We start from the raw sequence: 17951 nt of genomic DNA, 5'->3' as shown, positions 1-17951 counted from the left end.
AAGGAAGTTAATAGTTACACACACATACCAAACAACAACAACAAAACAATGATGCCATGAGCTTGGGAATCACTAGGCTAACCATGTGTCTATATTAGAATTCAATAGAACCTCTGACAGACCAATGAGCATGCAAATTTCCCAAGGGTGATATAGGAGATAGTGTTTTATGTGTTGTTTAAGCGGGGAATAAAACTTCACTTCTTGGTTTCAATTCTGGTAGAGTCAAGAGCTTTGGTAGAAATACTACTATAGCCTTCAAGACAGGAAACTCAGGTTCAATGTCCAGCTCCTCTGTCTGGTTGTTATGCCACTGTGGGTGCTTATTTAAGATGTCTGAATCTCTGTCTCATTGTCAATATAAAGATAATTCTCTAACTTACCTATAGGGCTAGTCATGAAGATAAAATGGGTTATTGAATGTGCTATCACCGACTCAGTATCTAATGCCAAATACATGTGTGTTCTTTCAATTCCAAACCACATGCTCTTAAAGAAAGTGCAGATTTAAAAATCCATTGTGAATTACATTAATTAGATTTTAAATGTTACATATAGCAATGAACCAAACATTTTATAACCAATAAAAGGGATATGGATTGACATTATATGTAAGATGTTTAATGTATATAACAGATGTAAAAATGTCATCTACATTATAAGAAATGTCAGGAATTCTAGCTTCTGCGTGAGGGACAGAGTAACCCAAGCCTTTAGGAGAACAGTTTGTGAGTATAAAATAGAATAAAGACTGACCCCTTTGTAGGAGAATATCAGAGCAATTGTAGCAAAACAGCAAAATATCTAAGGAAAGAGGGCACTTTGAAGCAGCATAGGAAAAGAAAAAGGACACTCCACCCAATCAGGGTCCTTGCCTCCTTTATTGGACATTTGACCTTGGGCATTTAACAAAGCCTTTCCGCTTTAATTGTAAAATGGCAATGACACGTCTGCTGTCTGGAGTCAGGGGCTGGATCCGATTCTCTTTTCCACCTCTCAGTTCTGCATTTCCTTTGCACGGCTTTAACCTTTGATCTTGGCCTCACATTGTCCAAAAACTGCTCCGTTTCCCAAACTGCAGAATGATAAGCATGGATACAAAATCCTGCTACTAATTGTGTATGTAATTGCTGAGATTAAGTTCTGTGACTTAAAATTCTCTGACATTAAATCTAAAGCTCTCGATTTATTCCTTACTTCCACATAGTCTCTTATCTTGAACCTTAAGAGGAAGGCTTTAATCCTACCAGCTTTAAAGGAGGGCATGAAGCCCCGTTGGGTGCTTTGGCAGGGCAGTGAGCCCCAAGGGAGCACCACTGGGTGGCGCTGAAGATCCGGCTGTAGAAGGAGACCAGGGATAAAGCCGCACAAGTGTTAATTTCCTCTGGGTCTATTGGCTGGCACCAGGCTCCTATTTCCTTTTTTGTCAGGGATCTTGGGGATATCTTGGCTTGAATCTAATGCAAACAGTTCCTCTGCAGTGCTCAGCGGTTTGTACAGGGGGTCTTGGGCTTGGCAATAGTAGCTCCAGGGGTTTATCACAAAATCATTCATGACCAGATGGTTCTGCCTCCTCCCAGAACCTTCCCTCAGTTTCCAGATCTGGGGCCTATCCTGTTTCTTCAGCCACTCATTCATTCAAGCATTTATTGCATGCTCTTACATATCAGGCATACAGCCAGGAGTGAGGTAGTTTGAGAGATCCTGGACATGAGATTTTTTTTTCTTAGTCTGCCATCAGCACCAAACCCAGGTATCGTGCATGAGGGTGACTGCTCAGGTCCTGCACTGAGAGGACCAGGTTGCTGGCAGCTGAGCTGTCTTTCCAGGAGGGAGCAGAGGCGGAAATATTGTGGTTCTTATACTTACAACTGGCCCATAACACCTCCTCCAGCACACACTATCTGCGTGAAGTCCATGTAACTTCTCTGCCCGCCCACCCCCATATCAAGCTGACCTTAGCACCTTCTTTTTCCCTTTAATGGAGCTACTGATATTTATTTTAGTTTAACTCTATTACAATGTAGTCTTTGGTTGTTTTAAATAAAAAGCCTAGGGAAGTGAACATACTCTGTATGAGATGAATGATAGAAATACCTTTGATAGATATACATTTGTCCAAACCCATAGGATATACACCAAAAGTGAACCCCAGTGTAAACTATAGACGTTGGGTGATTATAATGTATCAATATAGGCTTATCAGTTGTAACAAACGAACCATTCCGGTGAGTGGCCTTGATAATGGCGGAGGCTCTGCATGTGTAGGGGCAGGGAGTATATTGGAAATCTCTGTACCTTCCTCTCAATTTTGTTGCAAGCCTAATAAAACTGCTCTAAAAAATAAGTCTTTTTTTTAAAAAAAAAGTCTATCGGGAATTCATTCATAATGGGAGAGTAAGTATTCAGCAATAAAAAGAAAGGAGCTATCAAGCTATCACTGGAAAAACATGGAAGAACTTTATATGCATATTACAAAGGGAAACCAGCCAATCTGGAAAGGCTACATACTCTATGATTCCAACCCTATGACATCTGGAAAAGACAAAGCTATGGAGATGGTAAAAAGATCAGTGGTCATCAGGGGCTGGAGGAGAGGGAGGAAGAGATGCACAGGTAGAGCAGAGGCGAGTTTTAGGGCAGTAGAACTATTCTGTCTGATAATCTAACAGTGGATACATGTCATAGCCACAATTGTCAAAACCCATACAACATACAACCCAAGAATAAACCCTAATGTAAACAATAGACTTTAGTTACTAGTAATACATCAGTATTGACATATCAATTGTAACTAATTGATTCAAGACGTTAGCAGTGGGGGAAACTGCAGAGGGAGTCAGGGTATACGGGAACTCCTTGTACTTTCTGAGCAAATTTGCTGTCAGCCTAAAACTGCTCCCAAGAAACCAGCCTGCTAATTTTTTTAAGTCTGTTTGGAAAGACCTCATATTTACATAGTGCTTTGCAGTTTTCAGATCAATCCACTTGATTCTCACAAGAGCACTGTAAGATGTAAAGGACTGGCATTGTCCCAAGTTTATAGATATGGGCATGAAGGGCAAGGGAATTAAGTGACTTCTCAGGTTCATGCAGCTAATTAAACAGCAGGGCAAGGACTTGAACCCATAGCTTCTTGTTCCAGATCCAGACTGCTTTTCTCTATATCCTAAGTACTTGCAAGCAAGGAATTGATATCGGTCCTCTGCCCTCTCCAGTGATTATTCTTCTCTCTCCCAAGGTTTTGGAGTTCAATTTGATAGAGATATACACTAAATTACAGTTCAAGATTTCAGTCTATGGCTATTTGACACGATGTAATACAAGGATTTCATGTGTAAAACAGCATCTTTAACTTTTTTCATACCAATTCTTTTCTCCAGTGTCTTTTGAAATCTTGGCTTCCTCTCCACTTTAAGGATAATCCATTAGAACAAGAATGAAAGCAGAGATGCGCTAGAAGAAGCTGGGGGCATTTTTATAGAATATAACCCTGAGGATATGGGATTGCTCTCCTTAAACAGCCATAGCAGCTTGGGATGGGAGGTGAGCCTTCTGGGAGGCATCATGGTCCCAGAGCAAATCAGCATCCACGGGCGGACTGCGCAGAGCAAGTTTGCCAACAGCGACACCTTGTGGTAGTCAGAGTTAATAGCAGTAAAAGTCAGATGACACCCTCATTTGCTCTCTGGGGTATGGAAACCATACTAACTCCTCTGGAGACCGTACAAACCTCCAGAATTCCTTGACGTGGTGGAGGAGGGGAGTGAAAATTCCCAAGAGAGGCATCTACTTTCAGCTAAGTAATCACTTAGACACTTGAGCAATACATTAGAAAAACAAAAGAGGGGACAGAGAGTGGGGACAGAGAGAGAAGGTGGTCATCTACAAAGGAGAGAGGCCTCAGAAGAAACCAAAGCTGCCAGCATCTTAATTTCTAACTCCAAGCCTCCAGAACTGTGGGAAGATCATTTCTGTTGTGGAAGCCCCCCAGTCTGTGATATTTTTTATGGCAGCCGTTAACAATCTCACAAAGGCATATTGTGGGCACTCAGGAAAGTGAAGGCAGAAATGATTTATGCAATTAAAAATTCACAACTGTGTAAGTACTAGGAAGGGCACATAAAGGTTGCTGAGAACAAACAGTAACATGACCTGACCTAGTCTGGGACAACTTGGAGGGACGGTCTGAGGATGTGATATTTAGGTTGAGGCCGGAAGGAGTGGTGGCCACTGGCCAGGCGGAAGGGGTTAGAGGCTGGTAGAAAGTTTTCCACACTCAGAAGGAACAGCATGTGCAAAGGCCCTGGGGCAGTAAGGAGCACAGTGTGGTTTTGGATTTGAAAGGTGGTGCACAGAGAGGAAGAGGGAGAGTAGTTCTAGAAGAGGCTGGTGAGGCAGGCCAGAGGCTGACCAGGTAGGGCCTTTCAGGCCATGTCAAGGAGTTTGAAGTAAGGGCAATCCATTTTAAGTGCAGGAATGACAGGAACATCTTTGTGTGGCAACAAGATTCCCCCAGCTGCTGTGCAGAGGAGGTAAGGTGGGGTGGGGTGAGGCCACGATGGATGTGGAGAGATCAGGAGTCCACAGGAGGCAAAGTAGGACACTGTGGCTTGAACTAGGGTGATGAAAGCAGAGGCGAGTGGGCAATTCCAAGAGACATTTAGAAAGAGGCACAAAAAAGAAAAAACCAGATCCTTATCCTCAAAGATCTTACTCTTACTGAGCACAGAAAACCATAGGGAAGGTAGGAGTGGTAGTAGGTAAGGACAGGAATAAATAGGAAGAGGAAGAAGTAGAACCTGGTCTAATAAAACCCTGAAAGTGGGTTTTAAAAGGGAATTCTGAGAGATCATCTAAGACTTGGGGAAAGATGAAACTCAGGACTGTCCTGCTAACACCGCTGGTCTGATTATCTTACAAAATCCCCTCTGTAACACGGGAGCTGCCACACATATTGGTTCACCTCTGGAAATAATATTTTACATTAATAGTTTTGGCTTTCAGCTCATCTTCATGCACTTTCGGATCTGTGGGGTTTTTTTTTTTTTCTATTTGACAGATTGCACTCTTGGTTGCCTTTTAATTATTGAATTGCTGTTCTTTATCTGCAGCCTCCGACTAGTAACCTTATTATAACAATTGCCCAAGACTCAGAACTGAACAGTGCACAATAAAAATCTAAAATAATGAAAATGCTTAAATTAAATAAAAATCTCTAACAAGTAGCAGAGCAGACTGGAATGGATTGTATGAGTCACCGACTGTATGAGTGATTAATTTTGGAAGTTATATCAGCTAACGAAAAGCATATTTTGATCTTAACATTCAATACGCAGGCCTAATACACTCATCACGGAGGCTGTGAGTGAAATAGCCTCATGCAGAGATTATTAACCTATAAATAACATCCTAATAGTCTGTTGGTATTTATGATTACTGTTTTAAAAAATATTTGCTAGGGACTTTTGTACTTGTTGCCTATTTCTTTGCACTGTCCAATACCCCTACGTGTTCTTAACTCTGTGCGTGCATGCGTGTGTGTGTGTGTGTGTTTGTGGTGTTGCAAGCTCACTAAAACTGCCATTCTGTGATAAACAGGTAGAAGCTGCTTCTCTCTTTTTTTTTTTAAAGATTTTATTTATTTGAAAGAGAGAGTGTGAGCACGAGTAGGGGGACAGAGCCCGATTAGGGGGACAGAGGCAGAAGGACAAGCAGACTCCCTGCAGAGCGTGGAGCCTGATGCAGGGCTCAAGGATCCTGAGATCATGACCTGAGCCAAAACCAAGAGTCCGATGCTTAATGATGCTTATTTTTATAGAAGAGTACAAAAAGAAAGAAGTCTCATAGAACATTAAAGAAAATCTCAATTTTGTGACTTGAGGATGCAGAATGGTTTTATGAATAGAACTGGAGGGTTATGCTCCAAATTCTATTTCTCCTTTACCACAACAGCAAAAAGGAATCACGTGGCTAGAAAGTTGATGAGGCACTTTACAAAAGAGATCAAATGGCCAATGATCACACTAAAAGTTACTTGACCTCTTTCGTAATCACCTTGAAATAAAATTACACCTTGAAATAAAAATGAGATACCATGACAGAATGGCTATAGTTAAAAAAGACTGATGATACCAGGCCATGATGAAGACTTGGAGCAAGGGGAACACTCCCACATACCTGGTGGGGGTAAAACTGGTATAACCACATTAGAGAACTGTTCGATGAAATATCTAGAAACGATGAACATAGGCATACCCAACGTTTCTACTGATAGGAAGATCATTATATTAATTTTCTGTTGCTGCCATGACAAATTACCATGAACTCAGTGGCTTAAAACAACAGGTGTATCATCTTATGAACTTCAAAGAAAATTTTGCTATCATAGAAAATCTCCTGAGTGATTAAGTACATCAAAAATGACCTATTACACCCATACCTGCCACTGGCTATGACGAAGGACCAAAAATGGGTCTCAAAGGGGAACTTCAGAAAATGATATTCTGAAAGACATTTTCCAGTGAATCATATCTGACATCTCTCTGAAGAATCAGGTGCAAATTTCTAGATATGTAGTGTCTTTGCTAAGTGTCTATTTCCATTCCCTGGGGGAAGGAGTGGTCTTTGTTGCTATCCCTAACTATTACTGTAAATTCTTATGTTGTATTATTTTTAAAGGGTAAAACCTTTAAATACTTTTTAAAATTTTTGTCATCTTATAGTTCTGTAGTTCAAAATGGCTCCTTTGGGTTAAAATCAAGGTGTTAGCAAGGCTGTGTTTCTTCTAGGGAAGAATCCTCAATCATTTCAGCTTCTGGAGGCTGCCCACAGTCCTTGGATGATGGTCCCAAATCCAGCAACAGTTGGGGGAATTCTCACAGTGCAGCACTCCGACCTTCTCTTCTGCCCCTTTTTCCACATTTAAACTCTTGTGATTACACTGGGCCCAGGCAGATCTTCTAGGTTAATCTTCCTATCTTAAGTTTAGTTGATGAGCAAATTTACTTTCATTTGCTACCTTAATTCCCCTTTGTCATGAAATGTAACGTATTCATAGCTTCTGGGGATTAGGATGTAGACATCTTTGGGGGACTATTATTCTGCCTACCACAATGGCCAATGGCAATGCATGCACATGTGCATCCAGAAACATGTATAAGGATGTCTAGAGAAGTCTCTATTGGCCAAAAGCCAAAATAACCCAAATGTACATCAATGGTAGAAGAGATTGTTATATATTTTATATTGTGGTATGTTTATAAAACAGAATCCTTTACAGCAATGAAATAAGTAAGTCACAACTTCACGCTACAGTGAAAATGGACCTTACATAATGTTCAACAAGGAGGCAGCACAAAATAAAACCTATGACAGGATTCCATTTATGTAAAGTTTAAAAACAAGCAAACATGCCAATGATACCTCAATAAAGCTGAAAAAAAAAAACCCAACTACAATAGGCAAGCATGGCGCTAGAAGTCAAGGAAGTGGCTAGATTTAGGTAAGAAGAGGAAAGACAATGACTAAGAGAAGGGCTGGGCCTTCTCTTTGCTTCTGGACACTTCTGGATGCTTCTCGGTCATGTTCTAATTCTTGACCTGGGTGGTTACATGAGTGTGTTCACTTTAAGAAAATTTATTGAGCTGTACAGGCAAGAATTGTATGCTTTTCCTATCTGTGTATGCCTCCATAGAAAGGTTTAAGAAAACGACATGCTTGTGGTTCCCTTCCTTATTAAATATTTTTTACCCATTGCTGTCACCTGTCATGGGGCAGCCCGGTGGAAAGGCCCATATGGTGGAGTTTAGAAGCATGTGATCTACAGCACCCAGGAACAGCCACACCAGTGAGTTTCCAAGTGGCCCTCTGACTTTCCAGGGAAGACCAGAGCCTGCGGGAGACGTTGGGCCAGAGGTACCAGCTAAACCACTCCCGGATTCCTGACCTGCAGGAACTGTGAAAAAGTAGATGTTTGCTCTTTTCAATCCCTAAATGTTCAGGATAATTGGTTATTCAGCAACAGATCATCAATACAGGAACCATGCAGAACTGCTCCCCATTGGCAGAGATATGTGGGAGGGGCTGGACTGGCATAGTTCACGTACCCTTGTGAAAGCAAGGGCCATGCTGATTGGAAAGTCAGCTCCTTGAAGACAGTTCTTCCCTGTCATGGGCTGCTAGGGACAAGTTTAGTGGGCAATCCACATTTTTTGGTCAAAGAGCAACAATCCCTGAGTTACAAAAGATGACAAAACAGTCATGGTGTGTCCTAACAGCGCCATCTAGACATCTTGTCATGAATGTTGACAGCAGAGATAAAGCTTCCGTTGGCCAAGATTCCTACACCATCCAGATATGCATGCCAGGGCATGGATTCCTTTCCTGTGAGACTTCAAATGACCTCTTCTTTTCCTACAATTATGGCAACCAGTGTTTCCCTATTCAACCCCTATCACGGTTACTGAAGCCTTCCTCGGAGCGGTTGTCTTGAGGAATGCCTCCCAAGCGAGGGACACAGGTGGTGCGTTCTGGGAAGTCACACCTCCCCTCACCTGCTCCAAGCCCGGCCCACTCAGTCAAGTAACTGAAATCCGCCATTGGCTGCCATGTCTTCGCAGCAGCGTCCCCTACAACCCCCCACCATGGAGGGGTGTGCAACCTCCTCCAGGCCAGCTTGTTCAAAGATTTTGTGGCTATGTGTCATTGGACCCAGCCACATGCTTTCACAAGGATGTCTCCAGCTACAGAGTACGTAGCATAGCACCCCGACTAGTTGGATAGCTTTTAGATGGCTCTTTTGCCTCATGCATCCTCTGTAGCATCACACACAATGGCAGGTTGGTCACACACACCCGTGAACTCATGTGAGGAGCCACAGTGAAGCATATGTATGCTTATTTCTATAGTTCACTCAGATGTGCTTTTTTATTTCCCATAACTGATATGCTCTACATTGATACCCCAATGCAAAACCATGAAGAGAAACAAAATTAAAACTTAATCAGTGTGTATTTCACCAATTACTTTGCTATAAATGGTCTTTTTAAATATATCACCCGCCTACTCTGTGGTGCAAAGTTCAGTTGTTCAGTTGTCCTCCACACCCCATTCCCTTAAAGGATGGTTGTGTGGGAAGGTAGGCAGTATTCAGGGCCTTATGGTAGCCGAGGTGGGAGGGTACCTAGAACCTTCACTGAATCATTTCAGTCAAAAATATTGATCAAGCACCTGCTATGTACCCGGCAGTGCTCCCAGTGCTGGATATACAACAATGAACAAAAGAAAGTCCTTGCCCACTGGCCTTTTTCAGCCCAATGCCAAGCTTCTGTCTGCCCTCCACCCAGCACTCTCCACATCTCCTCTCTTGGTCAGATGAGAACTCCAGATGCTCTGCTCTCCCTGAGCTGGCCCCTTCATCCAGCCACCTCCTCGGCCAATGCCTAGCAACTGCTCTTTGGCGCACAGGTGGGTCTTCAGCTGGGAACTGGCAGCCTCCTCTAAGATGGGCCAGAAGCCCAGGGTGACAGAAGCCCTTCACTTTGATATTCTCAGCTTCCCCCATAACTACCTGTTTCTCTACGTTTCTCTCCCCTGTCCTCCACCTACACACACACACACACACACACACACACACACACACACACACCAGGGTCCTGACCCTAGGAAGGGGCGACAAGAATCTATATGATCTCAGGTCCTAGCTCGGTCTCCCCTTGCCCGTCATACCCTCCTTTTTAGCATCCGCTGGGATAGGTCTTCTCTCTGATGCAGACCTCCTTTTTCTAAAACCCACTCATCAACCAACTGGGTAGGGCTCTCCACATGTTAGAGGAGGAGTCTGGGAATCTAGAAATCCCTGTTCTCTTTCCGCAACGCCCAGCTTTCCAGTCCCGGCTCTCGATTAAGAGAGATTTGATACCCAAAGTTCTGCTACCCCTTAGTTGTACCCACCTTCTCCCTCCCTGGGGCAGTAAACTCCCTCAGACTTGGGGTAAGGGGTGAGGCGGAAAGAAATAAGACTTAAAGGAGAAATGAAAATAAGTCATATTTAACTTTTTCAAAATAAATATGATTCTGTTCTCAACTCAACCACCTACAACTCAGATGATTTTTGAACATTTTTAACACGCAAGTCCTCCCCACCACATCTGAACTTGGAGTCCCGTTCAGAGGGAGGTCCTGAGAGTTTAGCTGGCCGGCCAGCAGGGGGAAGCCACACGGGGAGTTGCTACTGAGCCCAGTGAAGATTTAGCACATTGATTTTTCCCCCTTTATTTTCTCGAGGCACTGTGGTTTGTGATTGAGTGGGGAGGTTGGGGAGGACAGCCAAGGCTTTTAAAGGTGCCAATACTTTAGCAAGAAATAAGGAATAGTGGCTGTTAAACGAGCCTAGATTCTCCACTCTACCCTCCTGTGCCTCATTTTTCTTTTCCTCTTTCTACTTTCTCAGATGACCCTGCCCGTCAGTGAGGTGATTCACAGCTTTGGTGAAGCAGAGAGAGGGAAGGACTGGGTGGGGGGCTCGGAGGGGGCGTCAGGAGGCTTGGGTCCCCGCACTGGGCTGGTGACCCCACCTGAGCATGCCGCTGCCAACCTGCCTTTATGTGCTCTTTCATTCCTGGGTCCATCGAATCTTTATAGAGTCTACTGTGCACCAGGCACTCTGCATGTGGTTGTGACAAAGTGGACGTGGGCCTGCCCTCAGGGAGCTTGCACTCTGGGAAGGCAATAACTAAGGAAATGGCAAGAAATAAATAATGATGTGACTACAGGTCCTGAAAAGGGCCACAAAGGGAAACAGAAGCACGCCATGAAGGAGAATCACCCGGCAGGGGCTTCCCTCATTAGAGGGGAGTCAGGGAGAGGTGATGTTTCGGTGGGGGCCTGAGGGGTCACCTAACATGGAGGCGAGACCCAGATCACACCCACAGGAACAGGGTGCCAAGGAAAACCAGAGATGAGGGGGAAGAGAGCTCAGGTCGACTCCAGAAAACCCAACGGAACAGGTTTGGGAGCTACCTCGCATATTTTCTGTCAGGCTTACTCATTAGCATCAATCTGTTCACGTCTGCTAGTTCTTGAAAAAAAATTTTGAACTTTCTAAATGAAAAAAAATTTGTGAACGATGCTATAATTAGGATCTCAAATACTTCTTATAAGAAAAGTCAGAAAGCAGAGATCTTCGTGAAATTAACTCTCTTCTTCATTTTCACTGGGGGTAAAGACTCAAATTCTTTTACAGAAAAGAGGAAATGGAGGATGCCCTAAGATCTTTCTCATACAGTGGTACATTTCCCATCTTGTAGACTTTGAGCTTTTACCAACAAAGATCATTAAAGACACACAGCATGTCTGTGACTGTGGTCACAAACATTCTTTCCTTTCTTCCTATTCTCTATCTCAATGCCCATTTGTTCAGCAAATATTTACTGAACCACCTATCATATTCCAGACACCACTCCTGACCCTGCCAGGAACAGAACAGAACAGAACAGAACAAAACAGAACAGAACAGAACAGAACAGAACAGAACAAAACAGACAAAGTCCCTCTTATGAAGACCCACCCCTTTTGCCTGGGTGAGACAGTCAGTGAACCAACATACAATGGGTTTGTTAGCCTTAGGTGATAAATAAAGAAGAGAAATAAAGCAGAGAAAGGGGACAGAGAGCTATTCATGGGGGTCCAGGTTCCTACATAATACAGAGACAAAGATGATATTTGAGCAGAGACCTGGAAGACAGGAAAGGAAGAGTATTTCAGGCAGAGGGAACGGAAGATGCAAAGGCTCTGAGGTGGTGTGGTGTTTGATGTGTTCTAGAAACAGGATGCTGGTGTTGCTGGGTAGACTTAGAGGTCCCTTAGTTTGTGAACTCCTTGAGAAAAAAGTCTGGATGTAAGTGGTTTATTCTGGAGGTGATTTTATGAAGCACTAAGAGAGAATGGGGACGTGAAAGAGGGAAGGAAGGTAATCTACTAAGTGGGACATTCATGAGTGGGTTACCACTGTGGGCTCCTGAGGTTCTCCCCTGCTAGGGATCTCTGAGACCATAAGGAATATGCCTCAGAACTGCCCCAGTGAGCAGTCAGGAAGCTGGGTATGTATCCAATTCCCGGCTCACTGATGAAGATGGCTTTTGGAACCTGCTCCTCACTGAGGTCACAGAATGCCTTCAGGCAGATACAGGTAGGCCACCGGAGCCTAGGGCCCCCGTCTGTGTCTGCAGTAACCTCAGGGCAACCCTGGGGATGTGGGCGGGGCATTGGCAGCTTCTGCTGGCGGGAATGGCAGAGATGAGATCAGAGAGGAGGTGGGGGCCCAAACCATGCCGGTCTGGTAGACCCACCGTAAGAAATTTCAATTTTATTTTCAGTAAAATGGCAAGCCTTTGGGGAGTTCAAGCAATATGATCTGATTTCCATTTTTAAACAAAAACAGTATGACTATTGTGGGAAGAACAAACAGGAAGGGAGCAAGCATGGGGGCAAGGAGACCAGTAGGAAGGCCTCTGCAATAATGTATGTAAGACAGGAGGGTAGCCAGATACAGGGCGGTAGCCGCCTGATGGTAAGATGTAGCTCACTCCTCCGTGTATTTTTCTTTCTTTATTTTTTTAGAGAAGGAAAGGGTGGGGAGGGGCAGAGGGAGAGGGAGAGACAGAATCTTAAGCAGGCTCCACGCCCAGCAGAAAGCCCAATGTGGGGCTCGATCTCACAACCTTGAGAATGACCTGAACCAAAATTAAGAGTCGGATCCTTAACCGACTGAACCAACCAGGTGCCCCTCCATGTATTTGGAAGGTAGAGCATAGAGAATTTGCTAATGGATTAAGTGTGGAGCATGAGAGAAAGAGAAGAGCTAGTTAAGACTATGGTTTCTGGCCTGAGAAATGGGGAAAACAGAACAGACACTGGCGAGACGGGGGTGGGCTTCGGGAAGAACTTTGGACCTGCTATATTTGGAATGGCTCCGAGTGGAAGACGTCTGAGTGGAGATGTGGATTAGGCAGTGGGACATGTGCCCCTGGAACTTAACTCATGACTCCGTGACCCCCCAGTGTGAGCCAATTCCCTCCTGGCCAGCCCAGAGTCTTCTCTATTTTGGCATGAAACTGCATGATGTCTTTAAATCTGGGCACTTCCATCCTCTCCCCGAACTTCTGAATTGGTACCATTTTTTTTTTTTTTTTTTGGTCCTCATACTCCTCTCCCTACTCCTAAATCAAAAGATGAACAGGTGACCAGGAAGTAGCCTATGCTTGGGAAATGACCATTTTAACGCCTTCATCTACCTTACTTCCATTAGTTCCTTTCCAGTATCTCCCCAGCTAAGGCAGAAATGCACCACAGCTTAAATAAATACCTCTCAGGGCTTTGGTCCACTTCTGGCTAACGCAGCAAGCCTCTGAGAACAAGTTTTCTCCGTACAGGTTTCCATCTTAGTACCTTGTATGGGAAGAGAGTGTTCAGAACAGTGGAAACAAGTTATTTTTCGCTAGAAAAATACACTGATGCTATCACATGGAATAAACAATCTTTAAAGCTCAGTGTCATCATACAGTAAAAGTTTACTTGTCTACATCACAGTCCATGTGGGTCAGGCATCTCTCCTGGTGGTTCTCTTCCATATGGTGACTCAAAGATCCAAGAGCCTTCCATTGTATGTCTCCTGTTGCAGAGCCCTTCACTTCGAGCACTTGGGACATTTATGGCCAGGTCTGCAAGTGGCATGTATATCACTTCTCACATTCCATTGGCTGGAACTCAATCAGGCGGTTCCACCTATGGGCAAGCGAGGCTGACTCTATCTACTCTCCCTACCAGCCCAGGGAGAAGTTGCAGCATTGGCCAGCATCTAGCCCATTCCTGACACAAAAGGCTTATCCCTGCCAGTAAATTAATGCATTGTCCTTATTCTTTTGTGAGTGGCATAGTGTTAAGTCAACTTTGCAATGAGTGGTTGCTCCCAGTGAACCAAAAAGACAAGTTTCTGAATCTGCAAAGTGGAGGACCAAACCATGCTGACCCCAAAGGGCAGTCAACCCGGGAAGTTTCCTCCAACCACATCTCCTCCCGAACACTGCCCACCTGAGGCATCAGGAAAGGACCAGGTATATTACCTGGGCTCTGTTCAATACGCCAATGAAGTGTGACCTAAATTTACTTATTTCTAGCATTTCATCCAAATTCCCCAGTTCGGCTAGGTTTTACTGCTGTCACATGCTACCCCTGGCTAGGGAGGTAGCGGGGGAAGGGATTCAAGAAAGAACAAGGAAAAGAAAGAGAGGGAAAGGCTAGCAGAGAAGAGAAAAGCCTGTTAATGAGAAAGAAGAGGAGCTCCAGGCGAAAGTCACACAGGAGAGAAAGGCGTGGAGGAGCCAAAGAGCGAGAGGGCCAGAGCTTTCGAGAGGTGACACAAAGGTGGGGAGGAGAGCCGGCTGAGCAGAAAGGGAGCAGGGCGCCTTTAAGAGCCCCGGGTGGCGGCAGCCTGCGAAAGGGAGCTGTTACTACGCCGGCGCGCGCAGCTCTTTGGGCGCCCCGGAGCCCGAGCGCCCCCACTGGGGGAGCAGGACGCCCCGTCTTCCACCCAGGGGAGCGGGGAGAGCGGAGGAGGGGAGCGTGAAGGGGCGGGGAAGGAGGGGAAGCAGAGACTCAGACGAGGGCCGGGCAAACTGCCCGTGCGGGAAAGAACAAGCGAGCCCCTTTGTGCTTGGCACGCGAGGTTTTGACCCCCTGAAGACACTCCAAGCTCCCACTTTGCAGTCCCCGTTTGGAATAAGCACATATAAAGACGACGGGAGCGAGGCTGGTCCTCCCTCCCCCCCCCCTCAGCTGCTCTGCTCCCCGCGCCCCTCAGGCCGTGACTGGGCGGACCTGAGCACACCTGGGCTTACCTGGTCGCACCTGCCGCTGGTCTCCGGCAGCGCAGGCTGCCCCCCACCCCCGGACTTTGGCCCGCTGTGCCAAAAAATCCCAGCGCTGGGAACGGGAGGCCGAGGAGTGCGAGGTGGGGTGGAGGGTGCAGGGGCTGTCATTCGGGAGCTCGGGAGAGGGCTGCCTGGAAGCAGCCACGGCCAAGGAACCAGCCACAAAAGATCAAACCCGCTTTCTGGTTTTCTCCTCTGAATGCTAGGCAACATTTTTCAGATTAGCAGACAGAGCATGTGCAGAAGAGATAGAGCCACTTAGGGGAAGCGCTGGGGCGGGGGGTGGAAATCAAGTCCAGGCACAGGTGGGGCTGGGCAGTGCTGAAGGCAACTCCCTTCAGGGCAATTTCCTCCCCCCACCCCTCGGTGGGCATCCTAGGTCTCCGAACTCAAGGGCCCGTTCACTCTTCCACTCCATCAGGTCTGCCTCGATTTTGTTGTCTCTCTTCCTTTTGTTGGCTCTTTTGCGTTTCTTCTCCCTTGTTTTTCTTCTGTCTGGGCCACACGGGAGACTACTCGTGGAAGTTACTGAGTCTGCAGAGCCTTTCATAATAGGATATCCCCAGGGCCATCCCAGATGAAGGCTTTCTTCTTCAGGCACCTTGGGGAACTTTCTTCTACTACCATCAAGCCTCCTCACCGCCAAATTCCACCCAAGCCTGTCCGTTAAAATGCACAATTTACTTTTCAGCTGTGTAAAGTAAGGGAAGAGAGCAGCTAACATACACAGTGTAGTTTTTTTTTTTTTTAAGATTTTATTTATTTCAGAGAGAGAGAGAGAATGAGAGATAGAAAGCACGAGAGGGAAGAGGGTCAGAGGGAGAAGCAGACTCCCCGCCGTGCAGGGAGCCCGATGTGGGACTCGATCCCGGGACTCCAGGACCATGACCTGAGCCGAAGGCAGTCGCTTAACCAACTGAGCCACCCAGGCGCCCCTCACAGTGTAGTTTTAAAGTAATAAGTTGGACACGACCAGCCACATAGGGAAACCACATCATCACATTAGCTACATCTGAACAGTGGTGGTAATGGTGTGCTCATTTCACCCAAATATCTCCTTGGGGGTTGAATGCCCTTTCCAGGTACCCCCAGTTATCACCCCATTTTGGATCCCTTTGGCCAGGTTCCCAGGATCTGGGGGAAGGCAATGAGTGGTTGCTGTCTCCCCTGCTTGCATTCCTGCCTCTTCAAGGCTTCCAACCCACACCCTGAAGTTCTCCGAACTGTCCTGCTCTACCAAGCACCTACCAGGCTCTGTTCTTAGAGATCTGTTCTTCCTTCTAGTTCTTGCTGTATGTCCCTCCTGTCTTTGCTCCCAAGGTTTCCTGGTGCTCCCTTCACTGGGATTCAGCTTATTTTAGTGGTTCTCTAGCCCGCTTTCTGGAATAACTACACTAGGAATTTCCCCTAGCTTGCCACAGCTCCAGCCCTTGGCCTTGGCCTTGGCAATACCGGCCAACCCTGGATGCCCTTGTTACCTTGACCGATTACCGCTCAGTAGGCTCCAGATGATGGCAAGTCCCAGCTGCGTTCTGCCTTATAAATAAACATTCTTAAGAAGTTAGGTCTTTTTGCTTCCCAGGAGATACTGCCTCATTTCTGAGCTCAATCTCAGACTGCACTCAGGATAGAACCACTGTGAAAAGTTTTGGAGCTAGCTTCCATAATTGGGATGTCTTTGAATCATAAAGTGCCTTCTAGACTCTCAGAGCTGGATTGGACTTTCAAGATCACCTTGTCCCATAGTTTCCAAAAGAGATGGAGAGGACTGACAGAACTGGATCATGCAATGATAGGAAACAGCGGACCCAAGCATCTGTAACATACTGGGCAGGTCACCTAGAAGAATGGCTCCAAGCCAGGCTGATCCCCAAAATCACAGGGGAGATGGACCCGTACGTTTCTGGTGGGCGCAAGCTTCCCTTCTCTACTGGGTTTCTCTAAAGGGCTCATTTAATTTCTTGAAATTCTTTGTCCACTTGTTCTTGTGAAGTTTTCCATCCCCTCTACCACTCCTTCAGTGGTTTTCTCCTCCCTATTTTCTCAGATTCTCTGCTTTTCCACCCACCAATTTGAGGCCCACGCAAATACCGGAGAATAGCATGGACATTTCCATCACTTTATATTTACCACATGCCTTCATATCCATTCTCATTCATGCTGTTTCCTCAAGAAAACATCTCGATCGGTTTTTTGGCTATCCTGTGCCCAGCTGGCGCCCACGGACATGGTTATACTTATACACAAAAAACAGAATGTTTGATCCTGCCCTTCCTGAGGTCTGCGTGTTTGCACTGAATCCCCAAAGGTAGAGAGCAATATAATACATGTCCTGCCCACCCATGCCCTAATGGATGTTAGATCACAGGCAGACACTTTATGAGACCAGTGTCACCAGAGTTAGTCCATCCTCTGTCCTATGAAAGAGAAGGCCTTGGAGAACCAAGGAGGACACCATTCCTTTGCAGAAAAGGTTGATGCTTTGCCCTCCCCTCAAGTCAGCAGGGGTTGCTAGGGATTACCTGGCAGCCAGGCCTCTTTCTGGGGCATACTGGGTACTAGTATATAATACATGCCTGAAAAATGGAAAGGCAAAGCCTTGAGATGGCAGAAGACGAACAGGGAGAGAGAGAAAAAACTGTCCTGGAAACAATATGCACTTGCACAAATAACTATAGGGCAATGATGTTTCCTGGTGGAATAAATGTGGGACATGCTGGAAGGAGATGACCTGGAGCCATCTTCAAAGGGACCTGGCCCAGGAGCGCGGCCTGGGAGGATAGACTGACCCAGCAGAAGGGCGGACCCCGATTTTGAAAGCCTGAGTGTTGGAGGCTTAAGCGGCCATTGGGAGGAGCCATCGCCTGGCTCATTGGAAGGGCATTGGGAGGTTCTAGCGGGGAATCTCAGAGAAGCCACCGTAGAAAGCCTTGAGTGACGAGTCAGCTCTGCAATCCTACCAAGGCCAGAGACCGCCAACATTACGGTAGCCAGAAATGGTACCTTTTCCCTCAATCCCTT

General features: G+C 45.8%; 1 long non-coding RNA gene across 1 annotated transcript; it reads right to left on the bottom strand.

Annotated features, from left to right (window-relative positions):
- Nucleotides 1-862: 862 nt before the first annotated feature.
- Nucleotides 863-15051, bottom strand: LOC114211592 (uncharacterized). The gene is made up of 3 exons (XR_003609798.2): nucleotides 14898-15051; nucleotides 13367-13449; nucleotides 863-1075 (listed from the first exon to the last, which is right to left on the bottom strand). It is a non-coding gene; the product is annotated as an uncharacterized LOC114211592 (long non-coding RNA).
- Between the last annotated feature and the right edge of the window lie 2900 nt (nucleotides 15052-17951).

The sequence above is a fragment of the Eumetopias jubatus genome, unplaced genomic scaffold, assembly GCF_037043125.1.
Source record: "Eumetopias jubatus isolate StellerSeaLion01/CBP00866 unplaced genomic scaffold, mEumJub1_p1.0 scaffold_14, whole genome shotgun sequence".
Taxonomy (NCBI): domain Eukaryota; kingdom Metazoa; phylum Chordata; class Mammalia; order Carnivora; family Otariidae; genus Eumetopias; species Eumetopias jubatus.
This window is presented reverse-complemented; position numbering and strand designations above follow the sequence as displayed.